The sequence below is a fragment of the Balaenoptera physalus genome (assembly GCF_965194825.1).
Source record: "Balaenoptera physalus genome assembly, chromosome: 2".
Classification (NCBI taxonomy): Eukaryota; Metazoa; Chordata; class Mammalia; order Artiodactyla; family Balaenopteridae; genus Balaenoptera; species Balaenoptera physalus.
Genome location: NC_138883.1, coordinates 168,268,227 through 168,295,125, shown reverse-complemented (window position 1 = coordinate 168,295,125; position 26,899 = coordinate 168,268,227). Strand labels below are relative to the sequence as shown.

At 37.6% G+C, this 26,899-nt stretch overlaps 1 protein-coding gene across 1 annotated transcript in view; it reads right to left on the bottom strand.

The window, feature by feature from the left end:
• Positions 1–24,069, bottom strand: part of KIAA1217 — a 496,866-nt gene extending 472,797 nt beyond the window's left edge. Inside the window, exon 1 of the mRNA XM_082449577.1 lies at positions 20,783–24,069. The gene's annotated coding sequence lies outside the window, so the exon portion shown is untranslated. The remainder of the gene's footprint in view (positions 1–20,782) is intronic.
• Between the last annotated feature and the right edge of the window lie 2,830 nt (positions 24,070–26,899).

Below are 26,899 nucleotides of genomic sequence, written 5' to 3'. Positions count from 1 at the left end.
GAGGGTTGTCTTTTCGTCTTGTTTATGGTTTCCTTTGCTGTGCAAAAGCTTTGAAGTTTCATTAGGTCCCATTTGTTTATTTTTGTTTTATTTCCATTGCTCTAGGAGGTAGATCAAAAAACATCTTGCTGGGATTTATGTCAAAGAATGTTCTTCCTATGTTTTTCTCTAAGAGTTTTAGAGTGCCTGGTCTTACATTTAGGTCTCGAATCCATTTTGAGTTTATTTTTGTGTATGGTGTTAGGGAGTATTCTAATTTCATTCTTTTACATGTAGCTGTCCAGTTTTCCCAGCACCACTTACTGAAGAGACTGTCTTTTCTCCATTGTATATCCTTGCCTCCTTTGTCACAGATTAGTTGACCATAGGTGTGTGGGTTTATCTCTGGGCTTTCTATCTTGTTCCATTGATCTATGTTTCTGTTTTTGTGCCAGTACCATATTGTCTTGATTACTGTAGCTTTGTAGTATAGTCTGAAGTCAGGGAGTCTGATTCCTCCAGCTCCGTTTTTTTTCCCTCAAGACTGCTTTGGCTATTCGGGGTCTTTTGTGTCTCCATACAAATTTTAAGATTTTTTGTTCTAGTTCTGTAAAAAATGCCATTGGTAATTGGATAGGGATTGCATTGAATCTGTAGATTGCTTTGGGTAGGATAGTCATTTTCACAATATTGATTCTTCCAATCCAAGAACATGGTACATCTCTCCAGCTGTTGATATAACCTTTAATTTCTTTCATCAGTGTCTTATAGTTTTCTGCATACACGTCTTTTGTCTCCCTAGGTAGGTTTATTCCTAGGTATTTTAGTCTTTTTGTGGCAAGGGTATATGGGAGTGTTTCCTTAATTTCTCTTTCAGATTTTTCATCATTAGTGTATAGGAATGCAAAAGAGTTCTGTGCATTAATTTTGTATCCTTCAACTTTACCAAATTCATTGATTAGCTCTAGTTGTTTTCTGGTAGCATCTTTATGATTCTCTATGTATAGTATCATGTCATTTGCAAACAGTGACAGTTTTACTTCTTCTTTTCAAATTGGTATTCATTTTATTTCTTTTTCTTCTCTGATTGCCATGGCTAGGACTTCCAAAACTATGTTGAATAATAGTGGTGAGAGTGGACATCCTTGTCTCGTTCCTGATCTTAGAGGAAATGCTTTCAGTTTTTCACCGTTGAGAATGATGTTTGCTGTGGGTTTGTCGTATATGGCCTTTATTATGTTGAGGTAGGTTTCCTCTGTTCCCACTTTCTGGAGAGTTTTTATCATAAATGGCTGTTGAATTTTGTCAAAAGCTTTTTCTGCATCTATTGAGATGATCATATGGTTTTTATTCTTCAATTTGTTAATATGGTGTATCACATTGATTGATTTGCATATATTGAAGAATCCCTGCATCCCTGGGATAAATCCCACTTGATCATGGTGTATGATCCTTTTAATGTGTTGTTGGATTCTGTTTGCTAGTATTTTGCTGAGGATTTTTGCATCCATATTCATCAGTGATATTGGTCTGTAATTTTCTTTTTTTGTAGTATCTTTGTCTGATTTTGGTATCAGGGTGATGGTGGCCTCATAGAATGAGTTTGTGAGTGTTCCTTCCTCTGCAATTTTTTGGAAGAGTTTGAGAAGGATGGGTGTTAGCTCTTCTCTAAATGTTTGATAGAGTTCACCTGTGAAGCCATGTGGTCCTGGACTTTTGTTTGTTGGAAGATTTTTAATCACAGTTTCAATTTCATTACTTGTGATTGGTCTGTTCATATTTTCTGTTTCTTCCTGGTTCAGTCTTGGAAGGTTATACCTTTCTAACAATTTGTCCATTTCTTCCAGGTTGTCCATTTTATTGGCATAGAGTTGCTTGTAGTAGTCTCTTAGGATGCTTTGTATTTCTGCGGTATCTGTTGTAACTTCTCCTTTTTCATTTCTAATTTTACTGATTTGAGTCCTCTCCCTCTTTTTCTTGATCAGTCTGGCTAACGGTTTATCAATTTTGTTTATCTTCCCAAAGAACCAGCTTTTAGTTTTATTGATCTTTGTTATTGTTTTCCTTGTTTCTATTTCATTTATTTTTGCTCTGATCATTATGATTTCCTTCCTTCTGCTAACTTTGGGTTTTGTTTGTTCTTCTTTCTCTAGTTCCTTTAGGTGTAAGTTTAGATTGTTTATTTGCGATTTTTCTTGTTTCTTGAGGTAGGCTTGTATAGCTATAAACTTCCTTCTTAGAACTGCTTTTGCTGCATCCCATAGGTTTTGGATTGTCGTGTTTTCATTGACATTTGTCTCCAGGTATTTTTTGATTTCCTCTTTGATTTCTTCAGTGATCTCTTGCTTATTTAGTAACGTATTGTTTAGCCTCCATGTGTTTGTGTTTTTTTTACGTTTTTTCCCTGTAATTCATTTCTAATCTCATAGCGTTGTGGTCAGAAAAGATGCCTGATATGATTTCAATTTTCTTAAATTTACTGAGGTTTGATTTGTGACCCAAGATGTGATCTATCCTGGAGGATGTTCCGTGCGCACTTGAGAAGAAAGTGTAATCTGCTGTTTTTGGATGGAATGTCCTATAAATATCAATTAAATCTATCTGGTCTATTGTGTCATTTAAAGCTTCTGTTTTCTTATTTATTTTCATTTTGGATGATCTGTCCATTGGTGTAAGTGAGGTGTTAAAGTCCCCCACTATTATTGTTACTCTCGATTTCCTCTTTTATAGATGTTAGCAGTTGCCTTATGTATTGCGGTGCTCTTATGTTGGGTGCATATATATTTATAATTGTTATGTCTTATTCTTGGATTGATCCCTTGATCATTATGTAGTGTCCTTCCTTGTCTCTTGTAACATTCTTTATTTTAAAGTCTATTTTATGTGATATGAGTATTGCTACTCCAGCTTTCTTTTGATTTCCATTTGCATGCAATATCTTTTTCCATCCCCTCACTTTCAGTCTGTATGTGTCTCTAGGTCTGAAGTGGGTCTCTTGTAGACAGCATATATATGGGTCTTGTTTTTGTATCCATTCAGCAAGCCTGTGTCTTTTGGTTGGAGCATTTAATCCATTCACGTTTAAGGTAACTATTGATATGTATGTTCCTATGACCATTTTCTTAATTGTTTTGGGTTTGTTTTGTAGGTCCTTTTCTTCTCTTGTGTTTCCCACTTAGAGAAATTCCTTTAGCATTTGTTGTAGAGTTGGTTTGGTGGTGCTGAATTCTCTTAGCTTTTGCTTGTCTGTAAAGCTTTTGATTTCTCCATCGAATCTGAATGAGATCCTTGCCGGGTAGAGTAATCTTGGTTGTAATCTTGGTTGTAGGTTCTTTCCTTTCATCACTTTAAGTATATCATGCCACTCCCTTCTGGCTTGTAGAGTTTCTGCTGAGAAATCAGTTGTTAACCTTATGGGAGTTCCCTTGTATGTTATTTTTCGTTTTTCCCTTGCTGTTTTCAATAACTTTCCTTTGTCTTTAATTTTTGCCAATTTGATTACTATGTGTCTCGGCGTGTTTCTCCTTGGGTTTATCCTGTATGGGACTCGCTGCGCTTCCTGGACTTGGGTGGCTATTTCCTTTCCCATGTTAGGGAAGTTGTCGACTATAATCTCTTCAAATATTTTCTCAGGTCCTTTCTCTCTCTCTTCTCCTTCTGGGACCCCTATAATGTGAATGTTGTTGCATTTAATGTTGTCCCAGAGGTCTCTTAGGCTGTCTTCATTTCTTTTCATTCTTTTTTCTTTATTCTGTTCGCAGCAGTGAATTCCACCATTCTGTCTTCCAGGTCACTTATTCGTTCTTCTGCCTCAGTTAATCTGCCATTGATTCCTTCTAGTGTGTCTTTCATTTCAGTTATTGTATTGTTCATCTCTGTTTGTTTGTTTTTAATTCTTCTAGGTCTTTGTTAAACATTTCTTGCATCTTCTCGATCTTTGCCTCCATTCTTTTTCCGAAGTCCTGGATCATCTTCACTATCATTATTCTGAATTCTTTTTCTGGAAGGTTGCCTATCTCCACTTCATTTAGTTGTTTTTCTGCGGTTTTATCTTGTCCCTTCTTCTGGTATATAGCCCTCTGCCTTTTCACCTTGTCTATCTTTCTGTGAATGTGGTTTTTGTTCCACAGGCTGCAGGATTGTAGTTCTTCTTGCTTCTGCTGTCTGCCCTCTGGTGGATGAGGCTATCTAAGAGGCTTGTGTAAGTTTCCTGATGGGAGGGACTGGTGGTGGGTAGAGCTGACTGTTGCTGTGGTGGTCAGAGCTCAGTAAAACTTTAATCCACTTGACTGTTGATGGGTGGGGCTGGGTTCCCTCTCTGTTGATTGTTTCCCTGAGGCAACCCAACACTGGAGCCTACCTGGGCTCTTTGGTGGGGCTAATGACAGACTCTGGGAGGGCTCACGCCAAGGACTACTTCCTAGAACTTCTGCTGCCAGTGTCCTTGTCCCCACGGTGAGCCACAGCCACCACCCGTCTCTGCAGGCGACCCTCCAACACTAGCAGGTAGGTCTGGTTCAGTCTCCCCTGGGGTCATTGCTCTTTCTCCTGGGTCCCCATGCACACACTACTTTGTGTGTGCCCTCCAAGAGTGGAGTCTCTGTTTCCCCCAGTCCTGTTGAAGTCTTACAATCAAATCCCACTAGGCTTCAAAGTCTGATTCTCTAGGAATTCCTCCACCCGTTTCCGGACCCCCAGGTTGGGAAGCCTGATGTGGGGCTCAGAACCTTCACTCCAGTGGGTGGACTTCTGTGGTATAAGTGTTCTCCAGTCTGTGAGTCACCCACCCAGCAGTTATGGGATTTGATTTTACTGTGATTGTGCCCCTCCTACTATCTCATTGTGGCTTCTCCTTTGTCTTTGGATGTGGGGTATCTTTTTTGGTGAGTTCCAGTGTCTTCCTGTCGATGATTGTAGAGCAGCTAGTTGTGATTCTGGTGTTCTCACAAGAGGCAGTGAGAGCACGTCCTTCTACTCCACCATCTTGGTTCCTCTCCTTCATTTTTTTATATTATGAATAAAGCAGCTAAAAACATTCTTGTACATCTTTTGAAGAACATAAGCACTTATTTCCCTTAATTATACCTGTATGTGTTGAAGGGAAACTTCTGGGTTGCAGAGTTTATATGTATTTAGCTTGATAGATGAAGACAAATAGTTTGTCAGAATGGTTGTAAAATTTTACTCTTTACTCAGCAAATAAGGAGAATTCCAGTTTCTTTATATGCTCAACTACAAAGTTAACTTAGCTTGATCTTACATATAGCAATTTTACCAACTGCTTTATTAACTCTAATAATATATGAATTCATTTGGATTTCCTAGGTAGGTAATCAGCAAAAAATGACATTTTTGTTTCTTCATCTCTAATCCTTACACCTTTTATTCCTTTTTCTATTCTTATTGTGATGGCTAAGCTCACTAGTACAATTTTGAAATGAAATGGTCATAGTAAGCATTTGGGTCTTATGGTTGAATATAAAGATAATTATTTTAATACTTCAGTATGGTCGGATTTGCTGTAGGATTTTTGTAGATTCTTTTTTCAGTATAAATATTATTTTCTTTAGTTTTTAGTTGCTATAAATTTTGACCATGAATGACTGCTGAATTTTATCATGCACTTTCGTTTATTTTTCTTTTTGAATCTTTTAGAATAATCATAGTTTTGCTCCTTTAAACTGTTAATGTAATGATTTACATTAATAGTTCATTTATATTGGTTGTGATTTCTGATACATTTAGATTTATTTGTATTCTCATACTTTGCCCTTTTTATTTAGTTTGATTTTTCTTTGATCCTTTTTCTTTGCTTAGACTTTCTCTTCTCCTTTCTTGTAACCTTTTCTTCTATAAGTTTGGAAAGATACATGCTATTTTTAATGTTTACCTTATGTGTTTAAATATTTATCTTTAATAACTCTAAAAATAATGAATATTTTCCCTTCCCCATTCTTCAGAACAATCGCAATGCCCCAGGAAATATTATTTCAATCATCCCCTCCTTATTTATATGCTAGTGGGGTCTAAGATTAATTGTCCCTTGATTTTTTTAAAGTATAAATTAAACATCATCATCAGTCTAATTGTCAGTTTGTTAACAGTTTTATAGTTGCTTGTTTAGATTGATTCCCATGTTTATTTAAGAGTTAAAGTCTTTTAATCATGTTTTATAATAGTCTATGAATTATGCACCTTTTGTTAGATGTATTCCTAGATAGCCTATACTGATTGCACTATTGAAAATGATATCATTTTCAAGTTTTTTTATTTGTTCCTGTTATATGGAAACATAAGTGACTTTAAAAATTACTGAAGTATGCCACACATACTAAAAGAGGCAAATCTTAATACTCGTATCTCAAATTATCATTCTGATGTATACAATACATCTCTTTAGTGAGGTCCTATTGGTAAAATATGCTCCAGGTTTTTCTTATTATTTTGAAAAAAATGTCTTCCTTCTACTCTCATCCTTGAAAGATAATTTGCTAGGTATAAAATTCTAGCATGACAGTTATTTTTCCTCATATCCTTATAGATACTTCTACTGCGTATGGCCCCCATTGTTATTGAGATATCAGATATAGTCAAATTGTTGTTCCTTTGGATGATTTATCTTTTCTCTGTGAAATCTGCCACTATATTTCTTTCTGAAATTTGTCATTATAATTGTTGAATTATCTATTTTTCCTATTACTCTTCCAATTTTTGCTTCATGTATTTTGGGGTTTTGGTGTTAGATGCCTATACATTATTTGTCATTTGTTTTCTAAATGTTTCATGTCTTTTTTCTTCCTATTTTCCTCCTTCACTGCCTTTTGTGTTTAAGAAACATCAGTGTACTACTATTAATTTCTTTATTTTTTTTTTATTATTTAAATTTTTTTTTTATTTTTTATTTTTTTGGCCACGCCATGCAGCCTGTGGGATCTTAGTTCCCCAACCAGGGATCGAACCCACGTCCGCAGCATTGGAAGCATGGAGTCTTAACTGCTGGACCACCAGAGAAGCCCCCTTTACTATTTTTAAGCTTTATTTTTTAGTTTTTTTTCTTAGGGGCTGCTCTAGGGATTCATACCAATTTATCATGATCTACTTCAAGTTAATATTGACTAAATTCTAGTAAAATAAAGCAATTTTTCTCCAATATAGCTTTATCCCCCACCCTTGCGCTAATATTGTCATATATATATTGCATGCGTATCTGTTATAAGCCCAATAATACAGTGTTAATTTATGGCTTCATATAATTTTATGATTTTTACAAAAAATAACAGAAAAAAAATTTAGCTGGCTTTATATTTACCTACATGTTTACTGTGTTTGATCTCTTCATTTCTTCCTTTGAATTTAAATTACTGTCTGGTGTCATTTCTTTCATACTAACTTTTTTTTTTTTTTTTAATGTTTCTTGTAAGGCAGATTTGTGAGTAATGACTTTTCTGTCTTCGATCATCTGGAAATGTCTTTATTTCCCCAAAGTTTTGAAGGACAGTGTTGTTGGGTAGAGAATTACTGGTTGAGAATTTTTTATTCCAGTACGTTGAATGAATGTCATTCCACTACCTTCTGGTCTCAATTGTTTCTCATGAGATGTCATATTTTAATTATTTTGTCATTCTCTGTGCATAGTAAGTTAATTTTCTCTTGTTGCTTTCAAGGTTTTCTCTTGATCTTTGGCTTTTTCAGCAGAGTAATAACTGTGATGTGTCTAGTTGTAGAGATTCTCTCTTTATCCTACTTGGGGTTCACTGAACTTCTTGGGTCTGTATATTAATAATTTTCATCAAATTTGGAAAGTATTGGGCCATTAATTTTCTACCTGTTTGACTCTCTCCTCTCCTCCTGGGACTTCTACTATATGCATATTGGTATATTTGATGTTGTCCAACAGGTCTCTGAGCTTTTGTTCATTTTTCTAAAATATTTTTGCTCTATAATATTCAGACTGGATAATTTCTATTGATCTATTTTCAAGTTCACTGATTTATCTTTTCTAGCATCTCAAACTGCTGTTGAGACCATCCAAAATATTTTACATTTTGATTATTTTACTTTTCAAATCTAGAATTTTCATTTGATCCCTTTAAAAACATTCTAAGAGACTTTCTTTTTAAAAATCAATTTTAGGTCTATAGAGAAAGTACACAGAAAGTATAGACACTTCTCATATACCCTCTATTCCCCTGCACAAAATTTTCTCTATTATTAACATCTTGCATTAATGTGGTACATTTAAAATTGATAAACCAATTCTGGTATATAATGATTAACTAAAGTCCATGGTTTAGATCATGGTTCACAATTTGTGTTATACAATGCTATGGATTTTGCCAAAAGCATAATGTCATGTGTCCATTTTTAGAGTATCATACAGAATAATTTCCCAGCCTTAAAAATTTCCTAATGTTCCACCTATTCATCCCTATTCTCCTCCCTTTTCCTTCTCCTATCTGGCAACTACTGATTTTTTTAGTGTCTATAGTTTTGCATTTTACAGAATATTGTACAGCTGGAATCATACAGTATGTAGCCTTTACAAACTCTTAATTCATTTAGTAATATGTATTTGTGTCCTCCATGTCTTTCCATGGCTTGATAGGTGATTTCTTTTTATTGCTAAGTAATATTCTATTGTATGGATGTACCACAATTTGTTGCTCCATTCACTTACTGAAGGACAACTTGGTTCCTTCCAGTTTTTGACAATTATGAAAAAAGCTGCTATAAACATTCATGTGAAGGTTTTTGTGTAAACATAATTTTTTCTACTCATTAGGCAAATACCTAGGCATGCATTTGCTGATCTTATAGTAAGCCCACGTATAGCTTTGTAAGGAATTGCCAATTATCTTGAAAAGTGAGTGTACCATTTTGTATTTCTTCTGGCAATGAATGAGAGTTCCTGTTGGTCCACATCCTTGTCAGCATTTGCTGTTGTCAGTGTTTTGTATTTTAGCTCTTCTAATAGGTGTTTAATAGTATCTTATTATTGCTCTAATTTGCAATTCTCTAGTGACAAATAATGTTGAGAATCATTTCATATGCTTATCTGTCATCTGTGTATCATGTTTGGTGAGGTGTCTGTTCAGAGACTTCACGCATTTTAAAATCAGGTTGTTCATTTTCTCACTGTTGAGCTTCAGGAGTTCTTTGTATATTTTGGATGCAAATCTTCAGATCTATAGATCAAGTTAGGAAATTGAATCTTCCTACCCATGAATATGAAATCTCTCTTCATTTATTTAGATATTTGACTTTTTCCATCATAGTTTACAGTTTTTTCCTCATATAGATCCTGTACATAGTCTGTTAGATTTATACCTAAAGTATTTCACTTTTTTGGTGCTAATGTAACTGGTACTGTGTTCTTAATTACAAATTCCAATTGTTCATTGCTGGTATATAGGAAAGCAATTGACTTTTTAATATTAATTAATTTATAATAATACTAATTTACGTAATTAATGCATAACACATTAATTATCAAGATTAACATCAACTTAATTTAATATTAATTATTAATAACACATCAATTAATAATTGTATATCGTATAATTATTATACAATATGTTAATATATTATATATTATTGATATTAGTTTATATATAATTATATTAGTATTAATATGATTTACTATTTATATATTGCATCCTCCTACCTTGCTATAATTGCTTATTAGTTCCAAGAATTTTTTTGTCATTTCTTTGGGATTTTCTCACTTTCAAGATCTCATTATTAAATTTCTTGCTTGTCCATTGCTCACTCAAATGGGACCTCAAGTTTAAGGTGAAGAGCACCAGATTTTTCCAATTCATTTCCTATCAACTTTGCTACTTTTACTGACAAAACTCTTGAGTGTGGGTTTTCACCTTTCATTCCAAGTCATTCCTCTCTGACAGTTAAACTTCTGGTTTTCACATCCAACCCCACTCATGTAAAACTATAGATAGCATCAGCCAAGCTGCTGCTGGTAGTGGGGTGTCTGGACTAACTCCAGGTATGAAGATCACAGATTTCTACCATTCTCGCTCAAAGTTCTAGCAGTTTTTCATGAATAAATGCTTCACAATTATTGTTTATCTTAGGTCAATTTCCAGGGCCCTGATATATTTTTGAAAATTTTGTCCAGTTTCTACATCTTTTTAGGGGAATGAATTTAATAATTTTTAATGGCGACTTTTAAAATCTTTCTTTGTCATTCTTGTCCTGCAGTTTCACAATAATTTATCTAGTTGTGAATTTATTTTTACTTTACCCTGCTTTGGATTTTTTGGTCTTATGAATCTGAGAATGGTTGTGTTCTATTATTTAATGAAAATTCCCAGCCATTATTGTACCTTTTCTTTTTCTTTTGAGATGTAATTGTTTTACTTTTGGGGGGAGGGCATGTTGATTGAGATGTAATCCACTATCTTCTCAAATTTTGTTCTGCCCTGATTTTCTATTATTTCTTAGGCTAGGAGTTGACAAACTATGATCCATGCACCAAATCAAGTATGCTGTTTTCTTGTAAGTAAACAACCAGGCTCATTTGTTTATGTTATTATCTATGGGTGCTTTGTACTACAATGACAGAGTTGAGTATTTCTCCGAGTGTCATTTTGCACTACAATGGCAGGGTTGATAGAGCCCTTGTGGCCCACTGACCCTAAATTATTTACTCTCTGATCTTTTACAGGAACAATTTGCCCACTCCTGTCCTATACCTCCAATTTGACATTTGTTCTACCTTCCCTTCTATATTTTCTTCACCTTTCAACTCCTCTTTCATGCTTACCTCCTCTTTGTCTACATGGCATTCTTAATTATTACTGTTAATCTATCTTCTAGTTTACACATTCTTTCTTCAATTAGTCTAACCTGATGTTTAAAGCAGTTTCTGATTTCAATTATTATATCTCTCATTTCCAGAAAGTTAATATTTTCCAAATTCCACAGTTTAATGTCATGTAACTTTGACACTTGCTATAGCTATATGCTTTTAGTTTCTTGAGAGTATTAAAGATATAAAACTTACATATTCCTGGTATAAAAACTCCAATTTTGAAATTCTTCACTTTGCTGTTTCTCTTGGCTTTTGCTAATAGTGTTCTATTCCCTTTCGTTTGGTAATTTTTTTGTGTGTGAGTTCATGTTCCCTGGAAACTTTTTTCCTAAATGTGAGGCTTAGGTTTAAGATGCATTCTTTCAGAGAAGATTTGCATTTCTCCAGTCAAGTACCTGGGAGACTATCAACTTGATGCCACTTTGAACTCAAATTCTGCCCTTTTTTGGTGGCTACAATGGTTACCTGGTAGGATTGAGATTAGGCATTTTGAAGATGGCTATTTTCTTTCTCCTGCTCCTCTCAGAGTGAATGAAGGCTGAGGCAAGCAATTATCTCTATTAATTCTCTATGAGATGTGGGATTTTTTAATACTAATCGCCCTTCTTGTTTTTTATCTATGTCTCCGATCTATCTTCTTACTCTGCTCTTGTCCTAGGCTTGGTTTCTGATCTGCTGTGTGTAACCATTGGAACCCAGGTTCCAGGTCACAAGGAATAGGCAAACACCTCAGAATGAATTTCTGTACTTCTGTGGAATTGCACTTTCGTATCATCTGTGGCCTTTGCAGGTTTCCTTTATGTTCATAACAGCTCAGGTATACATGAAAATTAATTAGATGTTTTATTTGATCCCGAATTTTAGACATGCTATATCAGGAAGTGTTTCACTTAAAGTTTAGTGCGTTGCATTGTTTACGTGAAAAAAAAGCCGTTTTAAGGTTAATTCCTAATTATAAAGAAAAAACATTATACCTTAATGTTGGTATCTGTGTGGAACTGGAGGCAATAGACTGAGGAAGGATTCTTATGTGGAAGTAGAAGACTCTCTACTTCATCAATCAAAAATCTTCATTGTTTCTCTTAGTAAACACTTCTTGTGACCTTCTGTGGGCAGGCCTATATGCTAGCTGCAGTAGAGGATTCAAGAATAAAAAGTGATAGTTCTGTTGTATAAGTAATTACATTTGACATTTCTCAAGGACTCACTAGGAGTTTTTAAATGCTTACTATTCTCAGTGCTTTACATACTTTATCATGTGCAATTTCATAACAAATATATGAGGTATGCACTTTAGTGACTATGCTTATTTTTAAATGAGGAAACTAGGGTACAAAGAGGTTAGATAATTAGGTAAGGTAAATAGCTAGTAAGTAATGAAACCAGGATTCAAACCTTTGCAGTCTGACTGCAGAGACCATGTCATTAACTACCATACAATACTATATGATATGGTACTATATCATACTAGACTAGACTAGACTAGACTATGTAAGAAGCTTAGAGTCTAATAGGAAGATAATACGTATAATAAGTAGAAAGAATAAAGACTACAAAGATGATTTGCTAAACGTCACTATAACAGTATAGATCAGAGGGTCACTATAGGGCATGGTGAGATGATCAGGGAAGCTTCAGGGAAGACTTGGACCAACATCAACTGTGCATGCTGAGATACAAAAATTATGGTGTCAAACGGTGCCCTTATAATAAATTGTTAACCCTATTTGATGGCATGCTAAGAAATATACAGAGCACACTGGAAAGTTTAAACCTTTAGTATCTCTTTAGAATCAGTAAAGCATATCCTGTTTCTTTTCTCCATGCAAACAGGAAGACAGCACTTCCCAGAATAATCTGAAGTTATGTTGTGGTCTTAGGATGAGATTCTGGTCTAAAGAATGTGAGTGGAAAGTATGTTGTTATGTGTAGGCCTGGCCCTAAACTTCCCTAATGACAGTACAAACTCTTTCCCTTCCTCTGAGACTGGGGAAGCTATAAGGTGGAAGAAACCATTTAAAGGAGAACCCCCAGAGGAGTCACCGGACTCTACATAACTGTGACGTTAGCAATAAATAAATCTTTAGTGTTTTAAGCTACTGAGATTTTGAAGTCGCTCGTTATAGCAGTGAGTTTTAATTACCCTGACTAACAAAGCAGATATGAATGCAGACCAGCAAAATCAATGCATAGTCTTTTATAGGAAATGTCTTGGAGGATTCAGGAAAGTATCTTAGTAGCCCTCAAAATTTCCTTTTGCTTCATTATTTCCTATCTTTTACTTTGTTGGTTCTAGGGGTTTTCAAGAATGACAAGGTCATTTGCATGATAATCAAAAGAAAATGATACTTGGTTCAGGACACTTAGATAATTATATACTATTGTAGGGTCAACATTCACTATAACAACAATATTATTATAATAGCTAATACTTACTGAAAAATTTGTATTAATTTTTGTCTTGTATATTTTGTGCCTTATTTTGTTTAATTTTCAAAAAATATGAGTATGATATAACTCATTAGCAGCAGTTCAATGTGATTTTAACACTGCTTAAAAAAAATCTTAATGCTCAAAATGACTTTCAAACTCCTAGAAAAAAATAGTACCTTTTTCATATGTGAAGATATAATTTGGCCATATTTCGTCAGCACTGATTTTTCCTAAAGTTTTGAGAATCTTTTCTGAAATACAAAAAAATACTTTTCCATCAGACTTGAGATTTCTAACTGAAGCTCATGAGTTAGATGCTGTATTGATCTAATATACCAGTAAGTGGCCAAATGGTACAATTTATCATGTCCACATGGGATTATGGGAAATTCTCTCTCCTGCTCTGGGTTCCTGTATATACTTTCTCATTTCTCACATAGCAGACTAATGATACAGGGGCCCTCATTTCAGTCTTTCGTTTCCAACAAGCAAATGCCCGTAAACAAGCAATAATTTCTGAAGTAGTATGCTTTCTCCTACACTGTTTAAAGCAATGATTTGTTTATTTCAAACTGTAAACTCTATTTCCTGCCTATAACACAAATTACTTTTTGCATGAATACAAGAACACGTCGTTTCTCTAAGTTAGCTAGTAAAAATCTCTCTCTTGCCATCGCGAATTAAATAGGTTATAAAATTCCATTACCTTAAGTGCATCCAAGTGCCCCTGGCTTAAGAGAAACATTTCTACAGATGCTATCTATTCAAAATCAAAATTGTCTCTTCTGGATAGCTGTGAAACAAAGAGTCATGACCTTACACGAGGCAAAACCAAAACAAAATGAAACAAAAAACAAACAAAGCTCAGTTTATGTAAAAATGATGTCATTAAGTTCTGCTGAATGTCTCGGTATCTCACCTACTGCTTCTCAAGAAAATACAACAGATGACACCTTATGCACGTTAATGTTCCTGCTCTATAATCCAGTGGGAGGAGGATGTTGAACACTTTCAATGACACATCCCATGGTTAATGGCATTATCTTGGGTACCAGTTCTGAGTTTCACTATGAACACATGCAGTTTTTCCTCTACTTTCAGATTTCTCTCTTCAGTTTCTTCCTCCACCTCCACCTCCCTTCCTTTATGGCAATCCTGGCCATGACCTATGGCCACGTTTCTCTTCTCTCTCCACATTCCAGTACCAGCTTCCCTTTCTTTGCCTCATGTATAAAATTCACTGGATTCTCATCCAGTCTCCATAACCCCCGTCCCAAACACAGCAGGACATTTCTGAGTCCCACCTGAGACGGTAAGTGAAGACTATCTACACACCACAGAGCCACTCAAGTAAGCAGACGGTACAGAGCTTTCAGTCACATACGGCCAATTCTCATTATTTGCAGTACTCATGTTCTATAGTATCCATGGAATACTGAGTTAGCAGGTACTAAATCACTGCTCCTAGGGGAGAATACAGGGTACGGTTCATGAGAGCCTCTGGTCACAACGTTTTCATCAAACAATGAATACATAACCTTGTTTTATGTGTTTCGGTCAAAGGACATCTTGTTTAACATATCTGGTTGACTCATGAACATGGACTCACTGCCAACAGCGCTGTAACTCACGCCTGATCGAAGCATATCGAACACATACTATCTCTGTAAGGCACGTCACAGCCTTCCTGTACTCGGGATCGCTAGGGAGAACGACCGCACTTCGCTTGGGGGCCGTTTTAAATGGTGATGTCATCAACGCACAGCACAAAAATGTGAAAAATGTGACACTGAGGCCATGAAAAGGACACTTTCTTACAGTATGAGCCAAACAGGGAGGCAGAGGGTGCACCTCAGCTCGGAACGTGTGTGCGTTTTCCGCAACTTGTCCCTGAATGACTGTGAAAGCACCTAAGTATTGATTTAATGTATTTTAGTGAGCAGGCGAATTTGCATATACAGACTCTGTGAATAATGAAGATTAACTGCATTTCAATCATAAAAAATGTTATGGGGTAAGATGCTATCAGTGACCAAAAAAAGTTCTAGTTTTGAAAGGTACATTTTTCTACTCACTGAGGCATGTGGAAATCAGTGTCGGCTTGATCTAGCCAAAGTTTAAATATTTTGGTTAAGACCGTATTTAAAAAGCCTTCAATTCTCTTGTATCTACTGGGTACTCCTAAGTTACAGTTCATTATAATGGGCATTACATTCCTCCGAAAGCTCTGACTTTTTAAAAAAAAATCCCAGGGTTGCAGAATTTCAGCAACTAAACACAGAGTTCAGTATTGTCTTTAGGGAAATCCCTCATTCAAAGGCACAAGGGAGAATTTTCCCCACTCATCTGAAAGGCAGAGACTACTGTCTTACCATCAAACCCCTCGGATTTCTGTGACTAAGGAATTTCTCCCTTGCTGTGCTCGTTCCTGCCTGATAGTTTTATGCAAAATGGCACTCTCTGAGCTTTTGCTTCTTGGCTAAGTTTCAGCGGGATCAAGGAAGCCACAGGGCTGGTGTCTGTGACAAGGATGGGCTTAGAGAAGGCTCCCTTGGAGGACTTCTGGAAGGCTGAGCTGGGGTTTCTACTATTTTTGGCCACACCACATGGCATGTGGGATCAGCGATGGAACCTGAGCCCCTGCATTTGAAGCGCAGAGTCTTAACCACTGGACCGCCGGGGAAGTCCCTGAGCTGGGGTTTTAAATGGTGAGGTTTGACACGGAGCCAAGATCCTGGGTTTACCTGGGTTGGTTTTCTCTTTAACATTTACACTGTGACCCATTTCAATGGAGTTTAACACCATGTTTCAAAGTCCTTTGCGATGGTGAATCCTGAAATAGTCTCAGAAAGTCAACACAATCCTTTACCCAAGGACTCACAGCAGACCTGCAACTGTACCACCTGTCTGCAGAAACACCTTAGGTCTGCTTTAGATCACAAAATGGAAATAAATTTTCAAAGCGTTATTCAACTTGCCTTTAGGTTTTCTAGTTAAATGTAGAAATTTCTTCCTTTTTTTTCATTACTTTCTTTTTTGTTTTTTTGGTCGAAGAAAATGTCACTGTCGACTCTGTCTAAACATGCAATCATGCCATTGGATACTTGGGGAAAGAAAACCCACACGAAACATCTACCCAGATGTGATGGGAGAAATGCTGGTTTAGAAAAGCCTTTGTTCTGTGGCCGAGGCTGCCATGGTTCTCCCATCGCATCGATTTTTACTCACACATTTTAATGAATAAAAACATGCTGACCAACAATCCACGAGAACCACCAAGTAAATTACCAAGGAAGAGAACAGCTTCAGTGAGAGGTGAAGAAGGGCAAAAAGCATCACAAAATGAATTTAAAATTTCTTAAGTAGAGCACTGAGTTGAGAGTTTCATTTCCCCTATAATTGATTTCTTTTGCTTCAAAAGAAACCCACAACTTGCTGGCATCTGGTTTCTGCAATGTTAACATAGAGGCAATAGTACTGGCCAGCAGTCGGTTCTTAAGGATGTTACGGGGTCATGAGTATGCTTCCTTGAAGACAACTGCCCAGGAGAAAATAAGAAAATACCTCCCCCACGTCTGGAGGTCCCGTATGTAATGTTATACTGAGGGGCGTTATGATTCACCTCTGCCTGGCTCGCTAGCTGTGTGACCTTAGCCAAGTGACTTCATCTGCTAAGGCCATGTTCCCTCAACTGCAGACTGCAGTTTATTACCAAAGGTTATTATCACATTGAATTGTTACAAGATCTCAATAAGAAAATGGATTTACAGCCTTTGAGTGCCTTGCATTCAAGAAGTAGTCACTGTTGACTTATTATTTCTGCATCATAATTCCACCTTTCTGTCATTCTGCACTTCCTGTGCCTTCCCTCCACGGCCAACTGGAGCCCACGCCCCAGGGAGAGAGAGTTTGGGGTGACAGATGCCTCATGAGCAGGAGAAACTGTCAGGGCCAGGAAGGCAGTCAGGCACCAGAGGGAAAAAGAAGCTAGCAAAATTTGAAGTGTCTTTATTACAACTCAACTGGTTTTAAAATTTCCATTTCTTTTCAGCAAATGTGTTTTCTTCCTCTCATGGAACTAAGAACATATGTGCTGCCTGGCAGATGATTTCTGCAACTCTTAAAGTCAGGATCGGAGAAGGCTGACTCACAATTTCTTACGCTGCACGTGTGAAATCTTTCAAGAAAACTTGGAGGGGGGAAGAGCCACAGGATTTTGGATGATGCTCTCAATTGCTTTTCAATTAAATTGGTAAAAAAAGAATCAATTGATTATTTGCTTCTATTTCTGACCCTTTTAAACTATTTTTTAAAGCAGTATAAAGAGATGGGATGGACGAAAGGTAATAACACGGAAAGGAACAGAAAGAAGGTAACATTTGTAGAGGGTTGTAGTTTTCCCATCATCTGAATTATGTGATCTTGTGGCATCTCTGTGATGCAGGTTGTACCTGTGACAAGGACAAAGGCTCCCAGAGATTCCATAGCCACTGAGACTTTGTATTGACTCTATTCATTGAGTTCTTTGCACTACACCACATACTTTTTTTTTTTTAGATTCACACAGTTCAGCTTCGATTAAGATTTAAGTAAGAAAGTATAACGAACTAGAACGTGATTCCTGTTAAAAGAATACGTTTGAAGAAATGTTCTTCGGGCAATCACTGTAACTGATCAAGCATGTGATAGGAGTTATTTTACTAGATTCGTAGTCCCTGATTATTCATGCAAAAACACCAGATCAAGGACCTTAGCTATGCAATACGCTGTACGAGGGGCAGGGATCAAGTCTGACCGCCTGTGGACAAACACACAGACTCATTGAGTATCTTGAGTTGTCTTTCAAAGAAAGTATTTGACATACTGTATACAAATTAAACAAGAAGTCCAATAAGGATCCCTTATTGCCCTTGAGAAGGGCAATAGACCTGACAAAGTATTTTCTTTAAGCACTTTCTTCATCATGCCTTCAAGGGATTGCTCCCTGCAGGAGGCCTGAGTGTGGTTGGTGGCAGTTTTAGAAGCCAGAGCGGGACTTGTGGGTGAGGTAATGGGGAAGGCAGGGAAGCAGGACTTGGAGATGATGGACTCTGGCTTGAACGGCTGCAAGCACAAGACTGCAAAGCCCCCCAACTCAGAAAGCAAAGGAGCTCCGATAACTCCTGCAACAGAGGCCAGAGGAGGCGTGGGGATTCAGAAACACTAACTACAGGCTAACTGGCCGCCACTTCTGATTCATTCCAGAGATTCTGGGCTCACCACTTAACGACTGAGTGACCTTGTGCAATGCACTTAAACTCTGTGCAGTTCCGTTTCCCTGTGTATAAGTGGGAAGAATACACCTCCCTGTGTGTGGCTGGGAGGATTAAAAGATACCACGTACACCGCCCAGCACACGCACACAGTAGACGTTGAACAAATAGTAGTCACTAGTTTGAATCACTGTGATTAACCACAATCCGGGGACTGTTAACATCACCAACGCTATACTTTGAAACACGTTTATTCTTCACATTCTAGCAAACTAGTTCCAAGTCTGTTTTTCAAATACATTATCTAGTTTGGGCTTTAAAAAAAAAAAAAAATCCCTGTATATGTTCTGCTCTGCTTATCAAAGGCTCTCCATAATGTTGACTCAAGGGTAAGTCAATTACACAGGATACTGTTCTGCCTTCTATTATTCTTTTTAAACCACATTCCATGTGGTAATGGGTCAATTTCTTTACTTCCTCTTCCCTCTTACCACATTCCACAGCCCAGAAAGTTGCCAGTTAAGTTTTAACCCTCCTTTGAAAGTGAATTTTCATCGTACTCTTTTTTAAAAAAAGTTATTTAAAGTAGTTGCAAGTTCTTTGAGTGCCCTCCAGACCCAATCTATGCAACGAAATCGTAACAGGAGAAAATTATGAGTGCTGGGGCCCAAGTCCCCCCGCTGAGCATGATGACTTTGTGATGAACTACGCAGCCATAAACGGGTGACTCTTTGATCTCTGGCTGCTTGTACAACTCTAAAGAGAAAGGCATTCTAGTCCAAACCACACAAAGAGAGAGGAACACAGGTTATTTATGGGAGCCCACTGACTCTAAGTTTAGCCTGGCTCTTTCAAGATTCAAATACACACATCATTTTGACTGCCAAATCTGCTCCCTCCCCTTATGATGTCTAATGGGGCTGTAGTGTAGGAATGTCTGATCTCTGGCTTCTCCCTGGGGTGAGAAAGGTAGCTGGTTTGGCAGAGAGACAGACACAACAGTATTTATAGAGACAGTAGAAAATTGACTCCATATGCCTACGAAGGGAAATCAGAGTAAATCACCGGGAGCTAAGAGGACTCCTGAACTCCCTTTCTGAGGTTTAGCTTCTGGCTGAGAGTAACTAGGACCTACTAACCAGCTCTCTAGCTGTACGAAGTCCAGCATCCACAGGTTCTCTCTTATTTGATGGTGTTCCACCAACACTGTCACTTCACAGAAGGGGAGGAAACGCCCTCTTTGGTTCCCTGAATTCAGGAGCTGTTCTGTAAGTCTGACTCTTGTATGACTCAGTGAATTTCCTGCATCAGAGCCGGTACAAACGTGGAAGCCATGAATTACTGATTCTGAGGTTGCTGAAACTAAGTTCAATGACTTCTTGCCAGTGACTCTCAAGTCGTGATGTTCTTGGGTAACAAGCAGTGAGGCTGAGTGTTGATTCACACTGCTCACTAAAGCAAATCCAAGTTGATAAGGACTGTACTGGGACAGTATGTATCTATTCTCTTTCCTAGCTTCTTCTGGATCGAATATCAAAATTTTACAGTGTGGTGTTGGAATGGTAAGGGCTCTATGAGGACCTCTGCAATGGGAGAAAACTCAAAATGGAAATTGCTTTTATTAGTATAAAGTATTGAACTGGTGGATTTATGATCAGAATTTGGGCCAAATGAGTACAGCTAAAGCTGGAGGTCAATTTGGTCATCCCACCATTCCAGACACCCAAGTCCACCTCCATAGGCTAATCTGGGCAAAGTAAAAGAACCTCAATGAAACTGGCAAATTAATTTTGCCACTTTTGTGGGACCCTGAATTTGATCAAAATCATATCATGGGGTATGACTAAAAGGGTTCTTATTTTTGATTCATTCTATTCACTCCGTAGACACGAAGTCATCAGATACCTACAGAGGTTCACAAATTGTTTGCGAAAAGTTCATGATGTTTGAACATTCTCTTATTCTTTAGTCATCATGATGGCTTCAAGCCAGAGTCTGAACACAAAGACAGGCTAACATAAAACATAGCCTGAAAAGCAATACCTATATCGACGGCACTGCCTGCAAGCTCAAAGAAAGAATGGATAAAAAAAAATAAAACAGCTGCATATCAGAATAAGTACACATTGGAGGAAAAGTGAACAGTTCAACTCAGACATTTTGTTCCTCGGGGCTTAGGGAGGAATTAACAGAAGCCAAGTTTTAGAGACAGGCCTTTAGCTCATAATTCGTTCACTGTCAAGATGATGAATGCTCGCTTTATGATTTAATAAAAAGATAGACTTACCTAGAAAGAAAATGAGAAGGAGGCGTCCTCCACCGATAAGTAGCACAGTCTTTTGGGGCGACACCCAGGGGCTCTGGATTGGGACTCCAACTCCGTCTTCTGGACACACAGTGCACAGGACAACCAGTACAAATTCAGGACCTCAGTCTCTCCATCTGAAAAATACAAATAATAATGTCATGGTTCCACCCAGCAACTGCTGAGTAATTAGAGATTCATGCTGATTAAAAAAACACAGGAAGAACAAAGAGTACAATGTATACATGTATGATGTGTATGTAGCACAGAATGCCTCGTAATCCCACATACGCCTTTGTACAAGTTACCCAAAGCCAGAGGTTTTAACTTCCAGTTTTTCACAAAACCTAAGTTAGACACTACCAAAGAATGGAAACATATTAAACTAGATCAACCATGAAAATAAGGGCAGGCTTGTGTAGTTGGGGGCGGAAGGAAATCAGGAAGGCCAATTGAGAATCAGAGAGACTGAATGAATGGCTGGGCCACCTCTGATGGGCCTCTCTGCTCCCTTTGTTGGGAGTGATGGGCAGCTCTGATTGCTGGATTATTTCAAGAGCCTGCTGCACAGAGATGCCTGGATTCCATCAGCCGTACCAAATGGGAAATAACCACGGGATTCAGGACCCGTAGCAGGAGGCTGGGCCACCGAAGAACATGAGTTGCCCAACATAAAGATACTGAAATTACGGATGAGATCAAGAGGCACCTCGTCTGCAGAGGAAGATTTCAGGATCACCGAGGAACCCTCCAAAGTAGAACTTGACTTTGCCATCTTTCCCTACAGTCAGCAGATTTCTATGCTGCCAGAAGTTCTGGTAGTTTAGTTGATGTCAGTGAACTGAGGGCACACAGAACAGTACAACCCTTTAGGACAACATTTCCCCAAATGGAAATCTGTTTACATCGACCCTTCTTAATAACCAGAGAAACACACTGCTAAGTGGAAAGGAAATCATGGATGAAACTATGAAAAAAATTCATTGAACACAATTAAAATGTGTCACAAACACATTTTTAATTGTTGACCCTAAAATAGCCATTTGCAATCATTTGGTTGTTAAAAAAATAAAAATACATGGTACTACCCAAAAATCTTGTCTTTGAATAAAATAAAGAGGCTCCTAGAACATTTTGAGTATTGCTACCCGGTTTGTAAGATTTTGGAAGAGAGAGTTTGCTTAGTAAATATTGATTTCAAACCAGCTGTATTCCAAATTATTTCAGAATTTAGAGACTTAGAGATAAGAGGAATATGAAACTACTGAGTCTGAATGAATGAAATGTTATTGTTTGATACTGCAAATTACTATTAGTAGCAGAATTATTGAAAACATTCTACGATTCAGAGTGACACTTTAATTATCAGAGGGTTATCCTCTACCAGCATAATCTTTGTGAGAAAAGCAATTGTGAAACTTGCCCTTTTTTGCAGCTGAATTTCTCCCTCTGGTCCACTGGCTAACGATGAAATTTTCTCATTTGAGAAATCCAAACTGGTTGCACTAGATAGAATGCAAGAATGTGAGATGAAATTTCTCCTAAATGTGAAATGATGGTATTCAGAGTTAAAGAAATATTATTTGAAGAGTATAAAGGTCAGAGGATCTTGTTAATTTAGTTCCTATTAAATAAAGCATTTAAACTCTTCGCTAGATATTGCTGGTTTAATGTGAAACAAGGGTGATATCTGAAGCTGAAGAAATGACATCACCCCCTAAAACATGCATGTTATATTCCTCAATGCCTGATTCTAATTGTGTAAAGGTATGTACTTTTAACTGAGTTGGATTACAAAAGTATACAATGCTAGAAATTATTACAATATATTCAATATTAACCACGCTTAGAACAGTGTTATGAGTTCTATAGTAATTTAATAAATCAACAGAGGACAGATGGAATTTTTATTAGCCAGAGTCTTCGAATACATTTTCTCTCTATAATGAATACTGAGGGTGGGGGAGGGTAGCAGGGGGAGCTGTCCAAAATCCAAGGTCCCTTTCTTTTCTAGAGAAATTCTCTCCACTGTACAGACTTGTTGAGAGAATCTGTCTTCTCATCCTCCAATCTAAGGAAGCTGGAAGAGTAATCTTTCTCAGATCTTTTCCTTCCCTTTCCCCCAACACTTTTCAGCAGTCCTGGCAGCCAGGGCCCAGGCAGGTGACCTGAGCTCCTCTCTAAACCCCAAGGGAATGACTCAAAGACAATGGGATGGTTATATGTAATGGTAGTGGCAAGGATGTCAGTGGCCTTGCCCTTGTCACATTGCTCCGGCTCCTTGATTGTCAGAGCCCAGCTGGCTCTGCCCAGGGTCCAAGATGGACCTTAGCAGCTCAGAGTCTGCGAACCCTCAGTCTCCTAGGCCAGGTCAGCTTCCTGCAATTTCCTGTGATTAGGAACTCTCCCCAGAGCAAATACACAGCCTTCATCTTGTTCTTCTGAATTTTCCTGTTTGAATCACTCAACAGACTAACCAAAACAAACACCACCAAATACACATACAACAAGGCAATCTAACTGATATATATTTTCATTTTAAGATGCAATGCAGAGTTTTCTTACCAACTGTTTAATATTAGTGGCCAGAAGACAAGTCCAAAAAAAAAAAAAAGGAAAAAATTATATATGGCTATTTTAGTGATAGAACTATTCTCGGAAAGGTGACTATAAAACTATCCCAATGAAAGAGACTCAATTGTGCATATTTGAATACATATCTAAACATAGTGTCTTTTATACTGTAACTTAGTCAGTGCCCCCTTTTTCTCTTGGAAATATTTCCAGAGTCTAAATAAAGAACCCTAATTAAACAATGACTCAGCTCTGAATCGTTTTTAAGTCAGTCATCTTTCTCTTTTAGAACCATGCCGGTGGTTTTCCTCATAGAAGGCCCTCTGTTTATGGTGGTTCTTTATCGATCCACAGGGTTATTGTGACTTTTTATAAGTGTCCAGGTCCTTAACCAGTTCTCCCCTATTATTCAAAATTAAATTCAAAACACCATGTCCTGGAAACCCAACTGGCCTTTCAACTGTATCAAACATAGTTAAAAGATTGAAAAGCATGAGACAACACCTTAAGATTTATCCAAAGACACAGCCTCCCCTGGCTGTTGGTCCCAGTGCCTTATCTGAAACATGGGGAATCACTGCAGATACAGGCAGAACATCGTTCTCCATCCATCTCCCACGTTGTCAAATCGACACCGGGAGGTAGAAGGACGTAGGAAAAAGAAATAAGGTCCTAGAGATAGGTTCTCTGGGGGAAAAATGCATGGCCACCGATGCCTGAAGTTATGGATTGAGATCAGATCGTCTCTTGGAGTTCTTTTCTGTACTGAGGTTTGATTTTATTGAGTTAACACGTTAGAAATAAAGGTATTTCAGGATAGGGCCAAAACTGCAAAGTACATAAAAGTCAGGAAGTGAATCACAAAGAAAGAGAAGCACCAGGGAAAGAACATTTGTTTGAAGACTGGTAAGATTAAGTCTTTTTTTTCTTTTTTCTTTTTAATACAAATGAACTTACTCATGTTTGAAGGCAAAGGAGAAAGAGCCAAGTGGAGGATAAAATTGAAAATAGTTGAGAGAAAGTTCCTGGGGGTTGGTATGGATAGGATCCGGAGCAGTGGCAGAGAGATTGGTTTTAGAAAAGAAAATGAAAGCACCTCCCCTCTTCCTCCTGGCTTCAGGGTACCATGAACAAAAGTGGTCAATGTCTCCAAAGGGTAGTCACTCAGGTATGGGCATGGCTTTCCCCTCCCTCCATCCTCCATCAGTCCCTGTATCTTCCATGCAATCAATTTGGCACCAGGAGGGAGAGAGAAGCTAGAAAGAGAAACAGGACCCCAGAAATAGGTACTCTGGAAGGAAATACACGGCCACTGATGCCTGAAGCCTTTAATTCCCTTCACAACTGGAATGCCACAGAAATGCTGTCAGACAGTCGAGGGCCTGAGCTTGTTGAGTCTGTTGATCTGAAATTAGATGTAAAGTAGATGTTTGACTTCCAAGGAATAAAATGAATTGTCATGGTAGGGAAGGTTTCATACAGGAAATATTATCCCGAAGCCTTCCAGCTTGAGCCCCCTCCCTTATAACTACTTACCGCAAATTATTTTCATAATAAAAATGAGCTCCCAGAACAAACTAATTACATGGGAGAGCAACTTACACTTTACTGCAGTCTTCACAATATATTTTTTTCATCAAATATGAATTAGCCAAAGTAATTAGGAAAAATGATTAGCAAAGCTCTTTATTGAATATGGATCCAAGTCATTAAAAAAAAAATAAAGCATTTTTTTTTGAAAATGGCTTTACGCCTACACTTTCTCCCAAGCGATCATCTATTTTCCCTTCAACAATAGCTTTTTGGGGACACGCGGTAATCTGAGAGAATATAACTCTTCTCTCGAAATAATACCTAGTTCTTTTTTCCTTTCATGATAGAACTTTCTCTAAGTTGGTAGAAAGTCTTGAAATGTGGCTTCTTCTTTTCAAGAGAACACTGAAAGAACAAACTGCTGAAATCCCAGTACAAATCATCTGTAGGTGAGACCTGGGAATTACTTCTACTTTTGAAAAAGATTAGACCACCAAGCTATGCTGTTTCTCAATTCTCAAGCAACGCTGGGCTTCTGAGAAATAACACTGGTTTTGAAGGCATTTGCATCTCCTCTTTATACCTTTACTTTTTAAAATATTTTGGATGCTTAGAAGTAAACAAGAATAAAATCCATCTGACTGAAATTACATTTTCCAATGTGAGTGACCTAGGTTTAGTTGGAAATTCCACAGTATAAGTTTAAACTAGCATCTCTCTTCATTTTTTTTTTTTTTTTTTTTGCATTCTTGGCACTCAGGCTTGTAGAAAATTTTGACTGCTAAAAAAACCTCCAAAAAAACAACAAAGATGGAAGTTAAAATTCATTTATTAAGGTATTAAATTTTTATTTTATGCATACATTGAGATAAAATTGACTGGTATTACTTCTGTTATTTCATGAGAATATCATTATTTAGATCTTCACGGAAAATGCAGCTTCTGAGCACTTTGGTGTGACTATTAGCATTGCAACTGAATCAGCTGATTTTTCCCTCATCTTTCCTCCAACAGACATTTATCATGTGGCTATTTTGTGTCAAGCACTGTGCCCGTTGCTGGGTACACAATAAAAAGGAAAATCGCCTGGTTCTAGTTTGTATGCTCACTGTCTAGTGAGAGCAAATCCACTGCAAGAGGTACTGGTACGTAATAAAGCCACTTTGTCCCTGTCTTCCCCAAACCCCACCCCTTCCCCATCACTCTGAAGCAAGAAGGGGTGCAAGCACAGCTACAGTAACTTGACTTTCACAGTCTTGCTTCCTGAAGAATATAAAGATGAGATGCTTTCTAAATGTCTTCGAAATTATTGCATGTTTGCTTCACATAAAGGCGAGAAGGGCTGGGTAAGGTTCTGGGAGTGTCTGGACATAGAGGACAGAGGTGGGCAAAAGAAGGAGGAAAAGGGTTTCCTTGTCTATGAAACAGGACACATGCCCCTTTGCTAGGGGTTCACATCAGCACTGCGATACCAATTTGAATTTGCAAAGTATATTTCCATCAATTGTGACATTAATCACGGCCTCCCAGGCCCATTTTATTACTTCCATTTCACTCCAGAGAAATAAGAAACAAGAGGTTAAATGACTTTCCCAAAGTCAATAATAGACCTGGGACCAGGATTCAGTTTGTAAATTGCTATCCTGTGCCGAGCGCACTCAACCATACGCTTAACCTTGCCAAAAAATCAGGGCTCAGTTTTGCTATTTAACTAATTAGAATTAACACATTAGGCAAGAAGGCAGCACCTGTTCATAACACAGTGACATTATTTCATTGCTGTTTCAATTGAAAAACTCAATGTTCTTCCAAACTTCTCAAAGCTTTTAGGAGACAGTCCTGGCTCACCACCTCAACCTGTGTCTATTCCTAAGTATCATATATTTGCAAAACTGCCCTAAGAAAATACTTAATACTAGTGAGGAAATAATGAAAACTTTAAGAAAAGGGGAAATGCTCTCTTAATAATGGGAAAGCTGTTTACTCTAATTT